This window comes from Cinclus cinclus, chromosome 1 (genome assembly GCF_963662255.1).
Source record: "Cinclus cinclus chromosome 1, bCinCin1.1, whole genome shotgun sequence".
Classification (NCBI taxonomy): domain Eukaryota; kingdom Metazoa; phylum Chordata; class Aves; order Passeriformes; family Cinclidae; genus Cinclus; species Cinclus cinclus.
Genome location: NC_085046.1, coordinates 49,030,687 through 49,049,696, shown reverse-complemented (window position 1 = coordinate 49,049,696; position 19,010 = coordinate 49,030,687).

The following is a 19,010-nucleotide window of genomic DNA, read 5'->3' as shown; positions in this document are numbered from 1 at the left end:
AGGCCATGAATTCAAAGCAAATGAATGTATTTCATTCAGTTTCTTTTGGCTTTAATCTCACTGGGTTTTGATAATATAAGAACAGGGAAAGGACAACTTGTGATGGGCAATTTAATCTTTCCTGCTGGTGAGATACACTGTCTGGACTAGGGAACTGAGAAGCATAAATTGCCATTGTAATACAGATAAAGAGTAACACTGGGGGAAGTGAACTTAAGACAATGTTGTATCTTAGGTGATATTACACCTTAATCACAGTTCTCTGCTGAGATCCACAAATCTGGTTCATCCTTGAAGTTTGCTGTTTCCTAAGTCTCTCCACCCCACAATCATTGTTTCCTTAACCCTTAGTAGATTGGTGACAACTTTTGTGGTGCAGAAGTGATTGTACAACAGCTTCATGATGGGACTTTTATGTCCATGCTAATTATATGACCAAAGCAATCAGCAGGCAAAGTATCTGTCTGCCCCTTCTGTGACTTCTGTAAACTCATAAACGTAAACGACATCTTAATACAAAGAGAGGGAAGTTAGATAGTCCCCCTAGTCCTTTACAAGGGAATAAGCTGTGTTTCTTCCTGCTTCAGCCTCTTGGACTGTATAGAAAAAGAGTAATTGGGGAACAGATTGAAAATATGCAACTTAACTTAATCACAAAAGTGTAGTACTGGCAGCAATACTTGAATTGTTTGTTACACCCAGCCCTTCATTTTGCCTTGGGAAGAGACAGATCCTTGTCAAAAACTTCTTACTGTATCGTTCCTCTCTAGGAGGCAGTGCAGGCTTTTATCAGATTTTCAAGCTGATCTGACACAAGAGAAATTAAAAATCCTACCACCAGCCACTTGATGACCAAGCCAGCCTACAGTTACCACAGCTTGGGAGTACAAGGATGGATATTATCTGAGAACAGAGAATGAAATTGAGTTTAGACTGGACATCAGGTCAATATTTCCCAGCAGTGAGGTCTACCAGATTGCAGAATATCTCTGGGTGAACAATAGCAGAAATGCTGTTACATATGGTCTCTGTGTGAGTGTCCAAAACCAAAACCCAGCATAAGGCCCTGCAGTGCTGTGCCATCAGGGCCATAGGGCTTAGGGAAGATTATTCCACTCAATGGAAAGGGGCTGTTAACACTGTGGTGTTGCATGGAAGGATGACGTTGGCGTCTGAACTGCTTTCTGTAATGCTTGCCTGGGTCACTAGTGGATTCCCAATTAACTTGCTGCTGTGACATGGGAAAGGATAACTGGGCTCTGGATTTTAAGAGCAGCCTGTATATGCCTTTTGCAATTGTTTTATATGAGCCTGCAAGGGTAGGCATGGAGGAATTCCTTTCAAAGGGCAAAAATGGCATTCTCAGTAAGCTTGATAGGTGGAATTAATAGAAATATCCTATCAATTTTGTTAGGAGAAATTCCATTTGCATGTTACACTGTTATTAGCAAAGACAATGGGAAAACATTGCTATCCTGTTAATTATGGGCATGTTCATGATACATATTTCTGCAGTCAAATAGCACTGCAAGTCTATTTCCTGTCTTAATTTTGTGCTGTGCTGTTTGAAATGTTAATGAAGCCAGAATTCTCAAAGGTCATCCTCTGAACGCATTTACTTTTTTTCCTGTTTTGTTTCAGAGCAATTTAAATGAGGTTTTGTACCTAGTGTTGCTAACACTGTTAACTTTCCTGTTTAATTAATGAAGGTGTGGGAACATCTCTGCCCTGGTCAGTGAGTTAAATGAGAAAATCTCTGTATTGTTTTTTAACCATCCATTGGAATTTTTTTGCCATGACACATACCCTGCCCCTCTACTTTTCCCCCAGCAGCCTGTTCTACTTCCTTTTCATAGGCTGTGTAAAAGAATAGTTAAAAAAAACCAAGAAAACCCCACAACCAAAAAACAAACAGAAAAGTGCAAATTTAGTAGACCTGAGCATTGTGTTTTTCAAGGAGCCATTTATCATCCTAGAAAAGCTTTGATTCTTAACAATTAATAAAGGAAAGGACCAGTAATTGCTGGTTTCAACTAATTGACAGAACTGTGTCATGAAAGAGGAAGAATTTCTGATTTACCTTTGCTGATGACACTTGAGGGTTGTTTTAAACTTTCAGTTGCTACCAAATTGAGAGGCTGTCCATTGTCTCTTCTCATAATTAATCCAGTAGGTGAGTTTCATTTGTTTTTAATACTATTAGATGACAGGCAAACGGTAAGTATAAAGGATGTTTCTATCAACTCAGGTTAATATCATGGAGCAGATCCTGATTCAGCTTCTCTTTGCAATCTTTCTGCAGGTTTCACTCAAAAGTAGATGGAGGTTCTTAAGTAATTGCTGGTGGAAGCCTAATCTGACCTCTTGGGAACAAAAATGTTGGTTAGGTAGAACATATGGCAAAAGGGAACCTACACACTCTCCCCACCAGGCAGAAGGTGGGACACAAGTGATTGGATACAACTCTCCATTTGAGGTGTGGGAGAAGTTTCTCTTTGACTACCTTGCCTTCCTGGGTGTCTTTATTCAAAAGATAACAGGCTCTGGAATCAGAAGGACAGGGACATGAAGAGGTGGATGATGCTGGTGAAGGGTTTGGAGCACAAGTCTGATGAAGAGTAGCTGAGTGAGCTGCAGGTGCTTTGCCTGGGGAAAGGGAGGCTCCAGGGGGACCTCATTACATCTACCTGGAAAGAGGTTGTAGCAAGGTGAGGGATCAGTCTCTTCTCATAAGTAACAGCAATAGGACAAGAGAAAATGTACCAGAGGTAATTTAGATGACATATTAGGAAAAAAAAATCACAGAAAGGATTATCAAACATTGTAACAGGCTGCCCAGAGAACTGGTTGAATCACCATCCCTGGAGGTATTTAAAAGATGCATAGATGTGGTGCTTAAGGACATGGTTACTGGGAGTACATGGCAGAACTGGGTTAACAGTTGGACTCAGTGATCTTAAATGTCTTTTCCAACCTACTTGATTCTGTGATTCTCTGTTAGAGGAGTTGGTGACATCAGGTTACCCTAACCCCCACCTCATGACCATATCCCAAAGAAAAAATGTCATAGGTAGCCACTTTCTGAAGGGAAGAAAAAAATCCAGTCTGCCAGTGTTGGGGGTTGGTTCTTTCCCTTTTCCCTCTGTGGAATTTTGCCCATTGTCATGCTAAGATACCTGTTGATTAGGCCCTGGTAGCAGGGGGAAGTGGGGAGGGGAGGGAAGAGGGAAACCCCTCGATATCCAGACATCCAGAAGAGGAAACGGAAGGCTCTGGCTCGGCCCATTTCACCCGCGGAGTTTGGATGAGAAGGACAATCGCCGCCTCTGCACCAATTCCTGCCATCCTAGTGCTGGGAGCCATCCTCACTGCTGTCGGACCCCGCACTGCTGCCTTCTCGCTTTAACCTGCCATCATCCAGCACTCTGCTGAGCATTGGGATCGACACCATGAGCGGAGGGCTCTCTCTCTCTCTCCATCTCTCTCTCCCCCTGGGACAGCGCTGTCATCACCCCCAGCCCTCCTGCAGCTCTGTGGGACCCGCCTGCCCCCAGCACCGGGAACTGCAGCTGAGGGAAAACGTGCCTGCAACCAAAAAGGACTAGGACTGAGTTACTATTCTGTTTGTAGCTAATTTCATAGCTGTTGTTGTTTTTGTTTGTCTTGTTAACTATATTAGTAAAGAACTGTTATTCCTATCCCCATATCTTTGCCTGAGAGCTCCCTTAATTCCAAAATTATAATAATTTGTAGGGAGGAGGGATCACACTTTTCATTTTCAAAGGGAGGCTTCTGCCTTTCTTAGCAAATACCTGTCTTTCAAACTAGGACAGCCAACCAGACTCAGCTTTTGGGGAAGTATTCTTTTGGGTTCTAGTTAAAGACATTGCCAAGAAACTTCCTAGTCTGGTATGTTCCTCTGATTATTATCTGTTACTGCTTTTTCATGTGTGTACCAATGTTATGCTGAGAGATCAAAAGAGATTTCAGCGTGGTGGGGAGATTGGTAAAGTCATCAGAAGCACAGCTGGTATTTTCCTTTTTCCCTTCCAGTTGTAGGGAATGACATCAGCCTCATGCAGTTTACCTGTACCTGCCTCTGAAGCTGGTGCTGCTGCCAGAATTTGAAGGTTTTAAATCATAGGAAAATCAGACTTGGATGCTGGATGTGGGAGTTTGTAGGTTGCTAAGCCAGGATGATGACACCGATGTATTGTTCTATAAGGAATTAAGGGATATCTGTAGATCAGGTACCCTTATCCTTATGGGAGACTCCAGTTTCTCAGATTTTAACTGGCACCATAATAAAACAAATGTGAAAAAGTTCAGGAAATTCCCAAAGCATGTTGAGGTTAAGCTTTTGATAATGAATTCTAAGGGAGCCAACTAGAAAAGGTAGCCTCCTAAACATATAATTTGTAAATGGAGATGGTCTCATGGGTGAAATGATAATTGGTAGCTGTCTTGGCCACAGTCATCATGAAATGCTTAATTTTAAAACTTTGACACAAGAAAAACTATTGTCAGAGTTGCCACTATGGGTTTTGGAAGGGCAGACTTTAGGCTGCTTGAAAAATTAGTTAGTAATGTCCCCTAGGAATCTGATTTCAAGGGTAGAGGGGTGCTGGTTGCGTTTTAAGAGCCATCTTTAAGAGTTTAGGAGCAGGCAATTCCAATGTGTTGTATGTCAAGCAAGCAGGGCAGAAGCCTGGCTTGGCTGAACAGGGATCACCTGGAGCTTTGGCAGAAAATGAAAATGTATGTGTTTTGGAAACAAGTCCAGAGTGTGTGAGAGGACTACAGAGATGCTGTTCAGTAGTGCAGGCAGAAAAATTGTATGGCCAAGCTCAACTAGAGTTGAAGCTTGCCAGTAGTGTGGTGGATGACAAAAAAACTTTTCAAAGTATGTTAACAATAAAAGGACTCCTAAAGTAAACCCTGGCCTGTTACTTGATGAAGTTGGTCACCTCACAAATATGAATGAAGATAAAGCAAGGGATGTTAAATGCTTTCTAGACCTTGGTCCTTAACATCACTGATGGGTCCTGGTATGCCTAGAGGTGTGGATAAGAGGATTCCAGCTGGGGGAATGATAAGCTCCCACCTGACTTTAAACTGGTATAGGATTTGCTCCTGTAACTGAATGCCCATATATCTATGGAACCCAGTGGGATTCATCCTGGATTACTGGAAGAGTTGGTCAATGTTACTGTGAGATCTCTCACATATATGGCAGTTTTAGCAATCTGATAACAGTCTTAGCAATCTGGAGATATCCTAGTTGACTGTAAACTAGAAAATGTCATTCAAATTTTCAAGAAGGGTGGGAAAAAATACCTGACTATTACAGGCCTATCAACCTCCCTTTGGTGCCTGAGAAAATTATGGAGAACTTTGTTGTGGGAGTTACTGAAAACACCATTTGAAAGACAATGCAGTCTTTGGTTAAACCCAATATGTTCACGAAGGAAAAGCCATGCCTTGAAAATTTAATATGCTTTTTTATGTCTATGTTATCCTTATAATGGAAAAAAGGAAGGAAGTGGATATGGTTTTTTTTTTTAATTTTCCATTTTTAGCAGGGCTTTGATTAGTGCTCCCATTCAATTAGTGCTTTGATTATAGTGCTCACAGTATCTTGCTGGAAAAAATGTCCAGCATACAACCAGATACATATGCAATATGCTGGGTGAACAACTGGCTGAATAGTTGGGCTCAAGGAGTTGTAGTAAATTGGATAGCATCTGGCAGGCAGTCAGTGACTAATGGTGTTCCCCAGGGCTTCATTTTAGGGCCATTTTTTTCATGCTTCAGTGTGCTGTAAGTATGCTGATAATGCTAAATTAGGAGAAGCTGTTGATTCCCTTGTGGGCAGAGATTCCTTACACAGAGATCTTGATAGATTGGAGAGGTGGGCAATCATCAAGTATATGGCATTTAACGAGAACAAATGGCCATTTCTGCACCAGAGGCAGAGTAATTCTAGATGTGCGTATAGATGGGGAAAGAAGAGGCTTGAATTAAGCCCTTCAGACAGGGATCTTGGGGATTTGGTTGATGACAAGCTCCATATGAGTCAAGAATGTGTTCTGGTAGCCCAAAGGACCACTTGAACCCTATTCTGGGATACACTAAGCACAATGTAGCTAACGGATCAAAATACGTGATGTATCTCAACATTAGTGAGATTAACGTCACCTCAAAATATTATGCACAGCTTTAGGCTCCATAGTATAAGAAGGAATATAAAATATCAGAATACGTCCAAAGACAGGCAACAAAGATAGGGAAAGGACTAGAGGGCATGACTTAGAGTCTGGGGTTACTAAATTTGTTCAGCTTAGAAAAGAGGGGGCTGAGGGGGGACCCCATTGCCATCCAGAATTTATTCATGATTAGGGAGCAGAGAGGGAGGGAGGTGTTAATCTCCTCTTTCTGGTGTCCAGTAATAGCAAGTCACTCCCTAGGGAAGTGATCATTGTTCCAAGTCTGTTGCTGTTCAAGAAGCACTGGGAGAATGCTCTTGGATTTAGAACTTAAACTGTATGTTGCCCTGCATGGAGTTGAACTCAATGATGCCCATGAGTTCCTTCTATAATTTCGAACTGCAGCCCAACTCCAATTTTTAAAGTCTCTGATATGGTGGGGTGAAGAAGAAAATGGCTGAAATGGTAAAATGCAGATTTTGGTCTGTACTGGGTTAATCAAAAGTGGAGTGAAGGGGAAAAGCACAGGGTTTTAATGAGTTTTTTGTTTGTTTGTTTGGTTGGTTGGTTGGTTGGTTGGTTGGTTATGTTATGCTGGAGTGTACTCATAAATATATGCAGATGATGTAAGCCTGAGACCTTTCAAAGTAAGCTTGTTATTTTTCTTGTACTTTAGATATCATGATTAAACTGCATGTAGGGGGCCAGCATGGTGGTGGAATTTTATTTGCTTCTAATATGAAGTATCCAGAGTTTACTTCTTGTTTCTTCCATGAAGGTGACTTTGGTCCACTTCTTACATTTCTCATTTAATTACTGAGATTGTCAACAGTTTTTACCTTTGCTGCCTAGAACTGGAGAGTTCCTCAAATATTATTTTTATTGCATGTGTTTCCACCCACATCTCTGAATTTGCATGATAGAGCACTTCAAGGGCAGCTTTCCAGAATGGAGACTTCGCTGTCGTTCAGGGCTGAGGAAATTTAATCAAGCATCTGAGTGGGGTTCAGCATTTACACAACATGTAACCATTGCACACGCACTGCTGCTTTTTCCCTGTGTGGAGGTGGGGAAATATTTACTCTGTAGCCAGGAGCCCTGGATACAGAGAGGAGACCTTTGTGGGAAGAACTCTATGTTATTTGTAGCTCAAAAACACACACTATTTTAAAACCGGGGTTGTGGCCATACAACCCTCTAATTTAATGCAATTGCAGAGGTTAGGGACCTCTCAAAATAATAGTGCGAACAAAAGCTCGATTTTGCTAATGCCAGCTACAGGCAAGGTCATTTTTTGAGGATGACATTACTGGAAAAATTAGACAAGAGTGCCGTTAGACTTGGCAAAGCTCAAGGGACATGTTTGTGGGAATACTTGCCTATTGAGTGCAACAGTAGAGCTGCCCTAGTTCTGTTTTCTGATGCTGCAGGGGAGAAAGGCTCTTTTTCTCCCTTCTTCTTGCTGAGGTTTTCAAGCAGCAATTGATGCAAGACTGATCTCAGCTTAATTTGCAACGGAAAACAGATGAAAAAACCTACAGGCAGAGATTGTCCTCTACTAAATATTAAATGAAAATGAGTGTTTGGAGGAACACACACTGGTGCACATTTTAGAAAAAAGTTTCTTATGCTTCTGCTCACAAAGTGTAGAGCAATATTCTTCTCTTCCCTCCCCTACCCCCCAAAAGAAGGAAAAAGAAAAGGCAAATGCCCCTGCTACCCCCACCACCCCTCCCCCCCCCCCCCCAAAAAAAAAAAGTGAAGAAAATGACACACCATAGTGGGGTTATGTTGTGGGGTGAGTCCCTAATCCAAACTACTGGGCAATGCAATTTCCTACATCCTTGCTTTGGGAGATTAAATAGTTTAGTGAAACGTTGTGTGTGCTAGTCACACTGTGCTATTATCCAGCTGGGAATTCTTTTATCATTATAGATTTAATCACAAAGTCTGGTCTTGTACCCAAAGCACTAGGACATCCATCAAGATAGATTTTATTTTCTTAAAATTAAGACTGTATATTTGGTTTCATATTAGAAATCAGCTTTGTGACAAGATGGATGTTTTTTAGCAGATCTTGGTATTTTATGATATTTACAAGGTAAAAAAAAGAAGTGACAATAGCTTTTCCCAAGGCAGCCCAAATAGTTAAACTGGAGTCCTTCGTAGTTCCCTTGCAAAAGTGTCTTTTTTTGTGAGGTAATTATGGATTTTCATGAACACTCCTTGCTAATCAGTTTTAATGATATTAAACCCAAATTACATTGTAGTTATTTTCCAAGGCTGTGTTGGAGACATGCTGCATTAACCCAAAAGAACAAAGCTTAGAGATGACAACAGCAAGAATAAGAGCAAAAAGAAAAAAGGAAACAGTAGAGAAGCAGAATGACTTGTGGCTCTACTTCCTGCACAATGAGAGTGGCACAGCACTAGAGGAATAATAGTGATAAAATTAATGATAGATAACATTGCTCTTGAATCTTCTGGAAACATAAGACACCCTGGAAAAATATATGCTCTTAATTTTATCATCTTTATTGTAAAGTGTAGTTGATTTAGCTAGCAGAAAACCTGTGTAATGTTGGGTTGCATTTTTTTGGTATTATGTATTACTGCTTTTTTCTTGCTAAGTCTAATGTTCAGTTATAAATCAGTAATAATGGAGTCAGCTTCAAAAAAATGATTGCTCTGACGACCCCCCCCCCCCCCCCCCCCCCAAAAAAAAAAAATCCAAGTTCCAGTGGTAATACAATTTGCATGCATTTCTCCTGGCTGGACAATAATTTTGCAAAGCATGTCCATATAGTCCCCATATAGGTTGTGCTTTAAATAGAGAGTTGATAGGAATTTCACTGAGCTGAGGAAAGGGTATGATCATAAGGGAAGTATTTTAACATGCATGCATGGAGCAGACTTTTACATACACAAGTCTTAGTCCTGGGAAGAAAACAAAGCAACACACTGACACATTTGTATCAATTTTGCTATTTTGTTGTACGCACTTATTACTTGAGAACCCTCCTTGTCACACCTAATGTGTTGTGGGGGATAACACAAATTACCTTGTGAATTTCCCTCTGCTATAATTTTGCTTTCTAAGCTCCATAAAACACCACAAATACTTTGCCTGTAGTTAGTATGGGAGTTATTTGTGGTATTGTAAAGCATTAACTGACTAGTAACTGTTGTCTCTCGGCACTATGCATCTCTCACAAATGGGGTTGTGGTCTAGGATATCATCAATCTTTTCTTTGTGGTTCAGAAAAGGAATATATTTTCTTTGATAAAGACCCATTGGTCTTTGTGATCTATATATCATTCTTTCCAAAGAAACCCTTTGAAATACCAACTCAAGGTAGTCTCAGAGAATATCACTTTATAGATTTTTTTAGGATATAGGATAATCCTTGTGTCTATCAAAAAGGAAGATCTGTACTATTTTTAACTGGATTTTGCAACTTTAGAAGAAGCTCTCTAACGGCCTAATATTGCCATCTCTAATCTTGTGTCTTGAAAAAAGTTAGAGCTTTTTTAGTCAAAACAGTGTTTCTGTAATGTCCAAGTATGCGATGATTGAATTATAACCAGGATCATGTAAAACAGCATTCTTTACAGGACTGAAAATCATTAGACCTGTTAATGAGAAACATTGGTGTCTCATGTATGTCTTTTTTGTTTGCGTGGGGATGTGTGTGTGTGTGTGTGTGTTTCTTGCTTGTTTGTTTGGTTTTTTTGTTTTCCATCCCTATAAAACTGCTTTAGAGACCCTTTTGAATTTGTCCTTTTATCAGAGGCCTCCCATGCAACTAATTTTGAACTTATCTTACATTCTGTGAGAAAATACTTGATATTGTCTGAACACGTTCTGGTTGTACCTATCCGTAGAAAGACTATAAGTCAATTCTCACACAGCACTTACAGGATGGCCAGGGTCTCAGACCCAGCCAGTATGGCTTTAGGTGGGGTAGGTCATGTTTGACCAACCTGGTCTTCTTTTATGACCAAGTGACCCACCTGGTGGATGTGGGAAGGGCTGTGGATGCTGTCTATTTGGACTTCAGCATGGCCTTTGACAATGTCTCCCACAGTGACCTCCTGGAAAAGCTGGCAGCTTACAGCTTGGACAGGAGCACTTTTAGCTGGCTTAAGAACTGGCTGGATGGCTGGGCCCAGAGAGTGGTGGTGAATGGCTCTGCATCCAGCTGGGGATCAGTCACCAGTGGTGTCCCTAGGGGTCTGTGCTGGGGCCAGTTCTGTTCAAGAATTTTCTTGATTACACTGGATGAAGGCATTGAGTCTTTCATTTGTAAATTTGCTGATGACACTAAGCTGGGAGCATGTATTGTTCTGTTTGAAGGGAAGAGGGCTCTGCAGAGAGACCAGGAACATTTGGATGGATGGGCAGAGTCCAATAGGATGAGGTTTAACAAGTCCAAGTGTCAAGTCCTGCATTTTGGCCACAATAACCCCCTGCATCGTTGCAGGCTGGGGATGGTGTGGCTGGACAGTGCCCAGGCAGAAAGGGACTTGGGGGTATTTGTTGACAGCTGTCTGAACATGAGCCAGCAGTGTGTCCTGGTGGCCAGGAGGGCCAATGGCATCCTGGCCTGGATCAGGAATAGTGCGGCCAGCAGGAGCAAGGAGGCCATTGTTCCCCTGTACTCAGCACTGGTGAGGCCACACCTTGAGTGCTGTGTCCAGTTCTGGGCCCCTCAGTTTGGGAAGGATGTTGAGATGCTTGAGCATGTCCAGAGAAGGACAGCAAGGCTGGTGAGGGGCTTGGAACACAAGGCCTATGAGGAACAACTGAGGCAGCTGGGGTTGTTTAGCCTGGAGAAAAGGAGACTCAGGAGTGACCTTGTTACTCTCTACAACTTCCTGAAAGGTGGCTGTAGTCAGGTGGGAATTGGTCTCTCTCACCAGGCAGCAACTGACAGAACGAGAGGACACAGTCTTGAGCTACGCCAAGGGATATATAGGTTGGGTATTAGGAAAAGGTTTTTCACTGAAAGAATAATAAAGTACTGGAATGGTCTGCCAGAGAGGTGGTGGAGTCACCCTCCCTGGATATGTTTAAAAGAGGACTGGATGTGGCACTTGGTGCCATGGTCTAGTTGAGGTGTTAGGGTGTGAGTTGGACTCAATGATCTTGAACACCTCTTCCAACCTAGTAATTCTGTGATTCTGGGTAACTGTGTGGTCCTTGGTGAAACAACTGAAGAGGAAGTGGCCAGATGTCTGTGTCATTATGCCACCACACTCCTGCAGATGGAGTGGGTGGTGTGCTGGGTCTCCCGGTTTTATTCTTTGCTTTTATTCTAACAGCATTCATGTTTTCAAGAGTTTTATGACTCTGTGAAGAACAGCACTTTTCTTCACCTAATTTGAAAATTTCATCCATAACTTTAAAGAAAATGGCACACAGTACAAAAATATCTGAAAAAATCGCCAGGGGAGACAGCAAAGCAGTCATAGCGTGGCTGTCTTTTGGTGGTATAAGGAATGAGCAACACTTAAATGTGCAAGTTTATAATTTCTTGGAGGCCTTCAAGAACCTGCTGTATGAACTAAATAATAAACAATGTAACTCTTCTACACTGATAATCCTTTCTGTTTCTAATCTACTGGTTTAATTCCTGTGGTGGCATATGTTTGCTGTATTTATTTCAAGGTACTGTTATTGAGCTCTGCTGTGCAAAGTAAATGAATTTATCTGCATGGAGCTACAATGTTGGAGAGGCATTATGTGGCTGTATTTAGAGTTTTCTTCTGTTTCGTGCTTATACTCTATCTTTGTTTTTTTTCCCTCTCCCTCAATTTATCTTTTGGCTGGCTTAGAGCAGCAGGATACTTGGTGTGGGCTGTGAAATAGATTTAAAAAGTCAGATGTACTTTTAATCCAGTCCTAACTTCTCTAGTACATAACCTGCCTGTGAAAATAATACTGTATTTCTCTCCTTTTTTTTTTTTTTGTAAATATAGCCTTCTTGCTGGGATATAATGAATTTGTACTTTAAACATTTCCAAATAAATGAGGACAGTCATTAGAAGAGGGGAGAAGGGTGGTAGAAACCTACTGAAATCGCATCCTTGGTAAAGCTGAACACCATAGTCCTAAAGGGTGAGAAAGGGACCAAGATTTGAATCTAGCTGAAGGCAACCCAGAAGGGGTGGGGTGTAACAGTAAACATTTTCTTCAGCCTGTATTTCCTGCTGCGAGGAAAATGTGGCGATTGAAGGCTTTTTCATGGAGCGGGGCCTTCACCACTTGAGACAGTTGTCTCATCTAAAACTGTGTAGCAAACAGCACTAAAACCCTTAAATCTGACTCTAGGATGATAGAATAAAAGAGAAAAATCACAGTTCTATTTTTGTCCACTTGTCCTTTACGACATTAGAAAAAGGGTGGTTGTTTTTAAGATTTCAGTAAGTCAATGATTTCTTTGCTTTTTACTTGGCTTTTATTATGGGTGGTGTCAAGGTAACTGACAACTACTGAAGCTGGTGCAGTTCCCATCAGTTTTATCATCCTTAAAAAAGGGAACTTAACTGCTTTTGTGAGATCCAGCATCCTGAGCTGATCCTTCAGTAGATGCAGAGCAACCAGCTGCAAGGGATGGCTCAGCAGCTGGTTCCTGGGGTCTGAAAGGAAGATGAGCTTTCTGGTGCTTGGCATTAGGAAAAAAATAATTAAATCTCCTTGGCCTTCAGCAGGATGTTGGGGAAGGGGCTTGAACTCAGCAGAGTTCTTAAAATTTGCCTTTAGAGCACCCCTTTACTTTTCCTTATGGAATTGAGGTGCCAGCTCATTTCTTTCCTCCAGTTAAGTCAGCCCAGCAGAATTGCTGTGGAAATCTGGCTTCAGCTTCCTGTTAGACTGCCATAAACAAAGAAATCCATATCCTCCTTGCCAGCTTTTCAGCAGAACCATCCTGCTTGTTCCTGGGTGGCTGGTTGAATTGGGTTTTAGAAGGATGCTTTGTGTCTTTGAAGTCTTTTTTGGCTAAATACTATTAATCTTCAGAGTGATTCAGTTCTTAAGGTAATTTGTGGATTTCTTCTTTACTTTAAATCCTTTAAAAGCATGATATGGAAAAGCTTCTTTGCTCCAAGATAACCCAGTATAATTAGAACAATGTCACTCAACTTAGTAAAGTCCTTTATACATGTTTTTTTCTCTCGTTAAAATTTAAATCCATGATAGATGGGAAAAGGTGTGATTTATTGCTCATTTATTCTTCCCCTTTCCCATACACCCTATTCCTAAAACTATTTAGCACCTTTTTTTTTTTTTTTTTTTTGTTTTGTGACTATTAGGGTGTGACATTGAACACAGTTACTTGTATGAGGGGACATTACTAATGTCTGGTGTAGGTGTTCCCCCATTCTTACTTTGAAGGAGACAGACTGGTGAGGTGATGGACGAGGAGACATACTGGGGAGACTGAAGGTTGGTTTAGCCATGAGGTGGCCAAGGCAGGGAACCAGGGATCAATTTGCAGTTTATTCATCCCCTAATGGGGACTGTAGGGTAAACAGGGTTTTCTCAGTTGCACAGTTTAAGAATAACAGGCATTGGGCAGAAATAATTGCATTAGTAATTCTTATGGGATTAAGGGAAAATTCTTCACAACAAAGGGTGCCCAAGCATAGGAACCAGGCCCAGGGTGGCTGTGGACTCTCTAACCTCCAAGACTTTCAAATGATGGGTGGAGGTTCTGAGAAACCTGGTCTAATTTTGAGCAGAGGATGGGCCCTGGATGATCTGCGGATGTCTCTTTCAACCTGTGTTTTTCTATGTTTATCAAAATAATGATTTTCTTTTTTAAAGGCTAGCTGCAGTGTTATTTTTTAGGTAATATGTTGTCTTTGCTTGTATTCCTGATGAGAATCCTGCTCCTCCACCAGGAGGTGAATGTGGCTTGCTGACCTCTGAACTTCAACTTGAGCTGTGTCTTTCCAGGCTCTATGAAGCAGGTTGTTTTTATTTCCAGTGCCTGGGATGATAAATAAGATGGCTTTTCTCTGCTTCAGTACTTCATCTTGTTGTGGACAATTTCATTGTCCTGATCCATCTTGTGTCTTCCTTCTGCAAATACCTTAGTTTGGTGGAAAGCTGAGATGTTATGGGGCACTGTTCCTTTTTGCTTTCTGATCACTTAAAATTTTATTAATTTGACTTAATATGATTTAAAACACTATTAATGAATTAGAATTTGTGTTACAAAATGTGACATTCTCTCATTCCTTGTGTAACCATGCTGTTTAGTAGATTTTAATAGCTACTTCGCCATTTTTGACCATAGAAGATATAAAAGTATTTAAGCCAGCTCTGAGTTATAAGCATATCTATTTTCCAAATATTTGATGTGGTTTGGTTTCCTTATTCTTTGGACTTATAGACTCATCTGTTATTGTTAAATGACTTCTATGAGATTTTATTCTTCTATGCATGCAATGATAAAATAATCTTCTAGCTTTTTCCAATAAATTAACTGACTCTTTCACCACTTGATTCTTGGAGAGTTTTATTTGTAGCTTGCCAGATCCATAATGATTTCTTGTCTGTGTAGCTCACATTCTTTGTCAGAAGATGCAATTTCTTACAAATTGCTGAATAACTGTACAGTGTTTTGCTCAGTTTCTATTTGTGCTAATTTCCCAAAAGCTTCCACCATTCCCCATTTGGCATCTCTGTAGTCTGTTCCCTGTTCAAAGTTCAGTTTTCTTACTTCTACAAGCCTTTGGTATTCCAGTTGTCCCATGTGAAGTCTCCCACAAGCCTGGTCTTGCCTAGAAGATATGTTTCCAGGACTTCATGTGCTATTTTCCACCTCACAATCTCCTAGGAGGAACTTTTCCCTCCACCTTCATGACAGGGGGTGGTGGTGGTGCAGGGCACCTACCTAGATTACTCACTTGCCAAAAGAATTTAATAGAAAGCCATTATTTTCAGATGTTTCTCCTGCTGTGTTTGAAGGACAGAAGACAACTGAGCCTTCTCAGGAGGCTGTTGAAAGCAGTTGAACAGCAGGTAGCCATGCAAAAGCCTCTCTCTGGGGACAGAAGGAAGGTCTAGAAAATTACAATGTCTTCATGGTCCAGTCTAATTCTCATTCTTAGTAGAGTAAAAGAGCCAGATCTCATCATCATATTCTGAAAAACTCTAATGTTAAATAATCATGCTGAATGCCAAATGAAATATTCTAAGTGTTTTGAGCTTAGAAATATTTTTGTCATTTTGATTGTCCTAACTCAAAATCCATTTGAATGCTCCTGGGAGTTCAGGAATTGCTATAAACTTACAGATGCATGATCCATCTCACAGTCTCTCCAGGAGTTCAGGGAAGCATACAGTTACCTGTAAGCCAGTTCTGAAGTGCTGCTGGTTCAGTTCACATCACCAGATGCGATTACATCCTTAACACTTTTGAATGGTTATCGTGTGTGCTTACATCATCCTTTCTGTTAATCTTGACCTAAACCCTCCATGGCAAGGCTTTTCACAGCTCAACTGTGCACTCATTAAGGCACGGTTTGTAGATTACAATTGAAGTTTTCAAAAATACGAAATCTAATTGCTACAGATGTGCAGCTGAGGTAATGATTTTTGGATAGGACCCATTAGTGAAACAGAGGGTTAAGGAGCAGGACATCAGTAACCCATCAAATAGATAAGCACAGGCTGTGGAAGACTTGTATGACTCTGTACAAGGAGAACAAGTGGTTGGAAAAAAACAGTGTAATGTCTCTAGGTAACAGCTCATAATGTGAGCTGTGTCTGTGGTACTGCTAATCACTGGAGTTTATGAGCAAGTTTTTGCTATGGAGAAAATAATTAGCTAAATATGTAATGTATTGTAGATGACAATCAATAAAACTGTGCAGTACATCACATTGATAACATTGATAGGATATAGCCTGGTTTGGGTTCTTTGGATACAAAGATCTGGAGTGCTCTGGGTACAATTTCTAGTTGTTTTATGACCAGTGATGTGACATATTTACTATTTGTCAAATATAACAATATAAGCTCAATACTGAAGCATGATAAACTAAGGTTGTCAGAATCAGATTATTTGAAAGAGATAGGATAAGAAATGTCTTTGAGGGGGTGAAATAATCAGTGGATTATTCATCATATAATCAGTATATCATCAGTATATCATCAATAATAAGTGGATCAGTTGTATTCTGTTAGCAGATTTTTTTTTGTTAAATTTAAAATTTTCTGCTATCTAATTTTTTACAGCCATATTTTCTTAAGGGAAAATTATTTAAGTACCAGCTCTATTTACCCATTGTGTTTGTTTTGTGCATACTCCTTTGCCCTCTTATTTCTTTTTGGTAGAGGGAAACATCTTTCAGCTGACAAGAAACTTTTCTAATATGTCATTTTACAGGAAAGAAGCTTAGATTTTTTTTTCCCCCTGTGCAGAGTGGGAAGTGGTGACATTTAAGCTAGTAAAATTACTCTGATGCAAAAATCCTTTATATATGCTAGGAATCAAGATAAAGGAATTTTTTTCAGTTGCTTGGTCCAATCTGATTCCCTGGTTTTGGACCCATTTGCTACTTTGCTTTATATATCATAGTTCTGCAATCTGGCTTTGGTATCTGAGAAATTTGTGGAGCTCTTGAAGATTTTTTTCAAGAAACCCTCCCCCAGTCTGAGTAGGTGTTTCTTATAGACTTCCAATTATATTCACAAATGACTTGTCTGCATGTATATGCCCCCACTGGCTCTGTGCCTCAGCACACACCATAGTATTACTGATGAATTCATTTAAATGCTTAGGCATTCATTGCTGACATTTGTTCTGTTTAATTGAAATAATTTTTCACCTTTTAAAGTTAGCTTTTGTGACACATCTAAAAATTTGGAGCATTCTCTTTTCAGTTATTTATAAAGCTTACAGGATATTTCTTAATTTCTTGTTTAGTTGTCCCAGATTGCGTTTTTATGTATGTAGCTGTATAAGAGCATGTCCTTCATCAGATAAATGCTGCCTAATGTCTAGATTCCTAGGAAATGCATCTTCAACAGGCTATAAGATAAATGTATGACAAAACAGCTCTGCTAAAATGCATAGACTATTGTGATGTTATGCTTTTGAAGCAAAGGTAATTGTAATCAGTTCGTGGTTCTTTGTAGTGCAACCTATCCCCTGCTGTGAGTAGCCTGGCAACTGGAGCCACCTAAATGAGGATTTCCTTGTAACTCAGCTACATTGCAATGACAGAAAATGCAGGACACTTTCTGTCTTCACTTAAGCTTGTTCCAATTTACTGAAAACATGGAGGGTTTCGTGGCTGAACCTAAGCTTGACTGCTTGAACTTATTGATATATAGGCCTGCTCTACCTTGAAACATCCATTCTGCAGGTTTGTAATTGAACTAGAAGAGAGAAGGAAAGGAGGGTAAGGGTTTATTGACAGAACAGCATGTTCTGTGTTCACAGGCTTCAGCTCAGGCTTGTATTATCAACCGAAACATTGCTTCCCCAGCATATATCTGCCCTCTGGCTGTCTTAATAATTTTGCATTCTAACCTCTAACAGTGCCTTCAGTATGTTAGTAGCAGTAGGGACACTCTGTAAATGAGTCTAAAGAAACATATATTTTTTTTGTTGTGTTTGAAGGGGAAGCATAAAAGACACTACTGCAGCATAAATAGGTTTTACCTGAGTGCAGAAAAGCTCAAAGAGTTGTGTTTTTACATACATGAGTATTTTGAGATTGATACCTCTGTAAAAATCCTGAGGAAGAACAGTCTCGCTAAGCTCATCTCCCTGTGGGAGTCCTCTGTTCTTGAGACAGGAAGGGCTCAGTTTTCTCAGATGAAGAGGCATTTTTTTCCCTCCGTGACTTTTTAAACTTAGTTTGTCCATCCAGCCACTTGAGAGGACAGAGATGGCATTGATGTGATCTGCAAGGCTGAGACCTCAGATTTCAGACCTCTTTTTGCTTACATTGAGGCATGCATCTATCTGGATCCCTAGTTTGAGGCTTGTGTTTTTACTTGCAGTGCAGAAGTTCTCTCAGTTTTTGCAACTATGTTCTTTCTAAACAGGAGCACTAATTTTTTTGCTAGGGTTATAACTGATGATCAGTGTTGGCGCTAATACCTTTGCTCTGGGCTACATGGGGAGCTTCAGCAATACCACAGGATTGTTGTCAAGTGCAATGACAAGCAGCAGTGTCTTCTAAAACAAAACACAACTTGCAGCAGTTCCTGTGGAGATGTCTGCTTTCTTGATCTTCATGTAAGTGCTGAGAATTAGTGTTTATAAAAAGATCTTAATACTAATTATCACGTAGTTTCTTTTGAAATATAATGTTTAACTTTTTTCCCTATTCCCTGAAAAGTTTTTAATGTTGCCTCCTATGCTACTTTCAATGAACACAGTCTCAGATTTATTAATGCATAATGTGTCCCAGAAATCAGTTTAGCTGATTCTCATCCATCAGTCAGCATCATCTTTTTCCTATTATTTGGCAGAACAGATTTCTTTGAAGCTGCTTTTTGTAAACTCTGGATGATATCTCTGCCTAACATTTCTGAAGAAAGGAGAGAACCTATCAGCTTAATTTTCTGAGGCTGAAGGGTGCATTAATAAGAGTCAGAGAATTACTTTTCATATGAATACTGGGTTCTGTTCTTCAGAAGTGGCCTTTCATTCACATTTTTCAACTCTTAGTTATGAATTTAAGATCAAAAGGACCACCACTAGTTAAAGCTATACTTCAGATCAGACTTATGTAGAACTTTAAGATCTGTAACCATAGAGTATTATTTCCAAA